Genomic DNA, 5,000 nt, shown 5'->3' with positions numbered 1-5,000 from the left:
ACAAGAGTACGCAAGCGAGTCATGGAAATTCAGGCTAATCAAATGAATTACTTAACTGATGAGCAGCAGGAGACTGATGATCCAGATAACGCTATACAAGGAGAGATCATTGATAGAGCGGCTGATGCCATGGAAGATGAAGTCAATGCAAATATACAGCTACTAGAGTCAATGACAGGTGAAAAGTTGTCAAATGACTTCAATTCTCTTAATTTAGATCAGAAGAGGATTTTTGATAGAGTCATAGGCAACCTAAAAAACGGCAGCAATGACAAGCCCATTAGAATGATAGTTCCTGGATTTTGGTGAAGTGGAGAGTCAAGAGTAATTAGTGCACTCAGAAGGTTGCTTTGTCGGGAGTTTGCGAGGGACGATCGCCCTGCAGTTGTAATGGCCCCAACTGGACTTGCTGCTCATAGTATAAAGGGTGTTACCATTCATCGATGTTTAAGTCTGCCAGTTGACCAGCAGACAACTGCAAAGTATGAATCATTATCCACTGAACAATTGCTGATGCTACGAAAAACACTTAGAAAAACTCGACTGTTCATAATAGATGTAATAAGCATGGTTTCTTCTCGTACGCTGATGTATATTCACTTGCGCTTGACGGACATTAAAACTAATAATTTGCCGATGGGTAATGCCAAATTGGTTCTCTTTGGAGATTTTCATCAATTGAGGCCCGTGTTGTCAAATCCACCATTTAGTCCTCTCACTTGTCTAGAGGTCTAAAATAGACTTTGATGCATGAGGTGCTTCAATCTATGACATGAATTTGAGCATGATTAGCGGACAATCAACATGAGGCAAAAAAGGACAAGCCATATGCAGATACTCTTGCAAACATAAGGCTTGGAAATTGTGAAGAACAGCATCTCCAGTGTCTTTCTACATGAAAGTTTGGATGCATCTCGTGAGCCACCTCAGAAGAAATTACCAAATTATTTTGTAGTTTGTGCAAGGAAGGCAAAGTGCCGGTTATTTTGCTGCCCACTAATGACGACTTTAGACTAATAAACAAAACACTGTTAAAGGAAACGAGTTTGGAACATGTTACACTGACTGCCATTGATTGTCTTTTTTCTGTGGTCAGAAATAAGAGAATTGAAGAAGAAGCAGCGAAAAGTGTTTTCAGCTTTGCCAATGACAGCAAACGAACAGCTGGTGCATTAACAAAATTGTTCCTATCAATTGGTGCACGAGTAATGCTTCAAAGAAATATTGCTATGGATAAAGGCTAAGTAAATGGATCTATGGGCTACGTTAAAAAGTATACCGTCTGGTGAGATAGTGAATGTTTTGGTGCAATTTGATGGTCAAGAACAATTGACAAGCATAAGTCGTGCTACAGTTCGATTTGAAGCACTCAAAGAGGTATATCATGCTAGGAAACATTTTCCATTGCAACTAGTATGTGCAATTACTAGTCCCAAGTCCCAAGACCTGAGCTTGAAAAGTGTTATTGTTGATGCAGGAAGTCGTTGCTATCGACCGGGGATGATTTATGTTGCATTATCCAGAGTCACCACTAACGCAGGGCTGTATTTTGTAAAACTTGATCCGTGTAAAATTATTGCTGACATGGAAGCCATCTCAGAGTATAATCGTCTTAAGAGTAGTTTTAGACCAGATCTTCCATTATTGAAAATCATCCAAACACCAACAAATAATTTGAACGATGACGTCATGAAAATAGGTAGCATAGAAGCTGTTTCTCCAAGAAGGAAGAAAAGTAAGACTAATGTCGAACATGCAATCATTGGAAAAGGGAAAAAAAGAAAGGCAGCAATAGAAGATTCCTTTCCAAATAAGACGAAATGCCGAACAACATTGTCTATGACAAATAAATCAAAATCAAACGATATGATATTGCCAACGAAAGATGATAACGTTCTCCAAGGTATTGAAGGAAACAAGAAAAGATCTAACCAAAAGCAGCTGTATCAAAGGGGTATTGGTGCTGGTAGAAAAGGTTTCTAAAACAGAGATTGTCTCTCATGCTATGCAAATTCTGTAGTTCGGTGCGTTTTCAGCTTACACAGAATACTTTTTGATATGTTGCAGAATTCACAAGGCAAGATTGCAGCTGTAATTTTTCGGCTAGTTGTGTCATCCCTTGACAAGATTGAGTTAACACTCCACCTAAGATAATTACTGCCGACTGTGTATAGGTTTCCCGAGGACGAATAGCAGTCACTCTGCGAGTTTAGGGAAGCTTTGTTTAGAGGTATGGATGAAGAAAACTCGGAAATAAACTGATCAACTACCCTCAGTCCTCTTAGTAGACTATTTCAGTTCAAGAGTCATAAATTTTTGGCCTGTCACCGCTGTAACTTGAGCCAAATTGATGATAATATGACAAATGGAAAAGTTTGCTATTTTCCAGTTCCAGGAGTTCTAAATCCCTATGCACCAGCTCATGAAGAGGTTGTTGAGACATCGGACATTCAATTTAGTGAAGTGTTAAGTCCAAATCCAGTTGACATTTCAGTAAAAACTAACATCACAGACAGTTTTTACTGATATGTCGCAGTTTCTTGCGATTAACTTGGACAGGAGTGCAATGGCACATAAAATTACGAGAAGAATAATTGGTTTCAATCCAGATTCTATATTGCTGAAAAGAAAAATGTATGAGGTCAAATCTGACGTTAGCTACAATGACATCGTGGTATCCTTGGAACGATATAGAGCAATACCCATCGTCGTTCATTCAGGTATTAATTTCAACTCCGGTCACTATTACGCTTACAGGCGAACGTTGGAAGGTACATGGTGTATCTGCGATGATTCAAATGTGAAATTGATGGGTAAACAAACAATGGTCTGTTCAGGTATGACTTTTGCTGTTCTTCAAAGATATAGCTAAGATTTTTTAAAGTGTTTTTTACTTTTTTAAATCTGTGTTTTCAACTAAATTATACCTAAAGCAAATATAACTTAAGGGAGATATTTTAAAATGGTTTTAACTTCTTTTTTTTTCTATGTTATGAACTAAATTCTACTTACGGAAAATATAGCAATTGCACTAAATAATAACAACTCAGAAATATTCACCTGCTTCTAGTTTCCTTTTGATTACTTCATAACAAAATTTATTTTTGAAAATAATTAGAGAATTTGTATTTAGTTTTAAGACCATGTGGATCAACATTTGTATATGAATGAAATGTACATTGGTTTAAAATAAGAATGCTGATTGGTTACATACACTTGAAGCTAGAATCATAGGTGATAGTGAACCAAAGGCACACCAGCATACCCGGAAAACTTTGTGTGGAGGCCTCGTTCCTGGTCACCACAAATAAGAATTCTGATTGGTTACATACACTTGAAGCTAGAATCATAGCTGATGGTGAACCAAAGGCACACCAGCACACCTGGAAAACTTGGTGTGGCAGCCTTGTGTCTGGGCACCACATTATGGATTTGACCCGGGTTAGCCTGGATAACAAATCCATACATTTTTCTCTCCTGGTGCATCTTAATTCATTGTATTTTTATTTCTTGGAAATTTTGATAAAATTAGGTTCATCATGAGTTACGCCCCCATGTCGGCAGGGGAGGGGCTACAGAGGGGAGATGAACATGTTATTCAGCAGTGCCAAGCAGATGTGCATATGCTCCGCAGTTAATTCACGTGGAACTAAGATTTTTAAATTTTTATACAAATAAAATGTAAAATTTCGAAAAATGGCAATAATCTGGTCATTAACATTGGAATTGAGAATTTTCAAAGTAATACAGCACTGTCGCGTCAACAGGCAAAACTTCGTTCTCTAACACATTCCTAATGTTTTAGTCGTCTCAAATGTATTTGTAATAGGCATAAGGCAATAATTCTAAAGAAATTTGATTTTTTTAATGGGGAAATAGTAAACCTTTGAATAGAACGATTTATTAAATAATATTTTTGAGGAATGCCACGAATTCATGAACAAAAGTGTTTAACTCCATTCTGGCAAAGTTTGCTGAAATAAACTGATTTCTAGTTGTTTTAAACTCACCTCTAATTCTAGGGTGCAAATTGGATGTAGGTAACACATGATGTCTACAATTCACTTAATAATGGCCAACTGATGTCAACTGTTGAGATATTCTGGGCCCGAGAGAACTCAAACAGAATTGGGAAATCATAAATTCAAATAGAATATTATTGCCATTCTTATCCGTGTACATTGAATTATAACTATTAATTTTTTTTGTTTTATTTTTTAAGCTGAAAATAAAAACTTTTCATTTGAATATGTCTTAGGAAACTAGCAATGCGCTACTTAAGAATAGTTAAAATTGTTTTACACTTCATCTTGGAACATTTCAACATTCTGCATATAGTTGAAAATATTTTTAACGCTAAAGTTTTTCTGTCAAACAGTTCGTGGTAATGAACTGTAAGTAAGGAGCGACACGGCTCAATGGTAACCGAAACTCTAAAAAACGGAATTTTGATACCAATAGATACATCAAAAGAATTAAATTTTAATTCTGATTTCAAATATATAAGTTTCATCCAATGCAATCTTACCCATTAAAAGTTACGCGCCTGAGAAAATTTGCCTGATTTTCGAAAAAAGAGGGACAGACCCCTAAAAGTTATAGAACCTTAATGAAAATCACACCATCATATTCAGCGTATCAGAGAACCCTACTGTAGAGGTTTCAACCTCCTATCTGCAAAAATTTGGAGTTCTCTATTTCTTGCCAGAAAAAAGATCACAGATGCGTGTTTATTTGTTTTTTTTTTCCCAGGGGTTATCGTATTGACCCAGTGGTCCTAGAATATTGGAAGAGGGCTCATTGGAACGGAAACTAATCGTTCTAGTGCCCTTTTTAAGTGACCAAAAAGATGTGAGGGCAACTTGGCTCCCTCCCACGCTCATTTTTTTCTCAAAGTCAACCAATTAAAATTTTGAGATAGCTATTTTGTCCAGCATAGTGGAAAATCCAATAAATATGTCTTTTACGATGACTTAATCCCCCACAGTTCCCAGGGGAAG

General features: G+C 36.7%; 1 pseudogene; it reads left to right on the top strand.

Moving 5' to 3' along the window:
- Nucleotides 1-3: 3 nt before the first annotated feature.
- Nucleotides 4-3,266, top strand: LOC148938790 (uncharacterized; annotated as a pseudogene).
- The last annotated feature ends 1,734 nt before the right edge of the window (nt 3,267-5,000 follow it).

The sequence above is a fragment of the Artemia sp. Qi Xiang Cuo genome, unplaced genomic scaffold (genome assembly GCF_049724085.1).
Source record: "Artemia sp. Qi Xiang Cuo unplaced genomic scaffold, ASM4972408v1 HiC_scaffold_2292, whole genome shotgun sequence".
NCBI classification, from domain to species: Eukaryota; Metazoa; Arthropoda; class Branchiopoda; order Anostraca; family Artemiidae; genus Artemia; species Artemia sp. Qi Xiang Cuo.
This window is presented reverse-complemented; position numbering and strand designations above follow the sequence as displayed.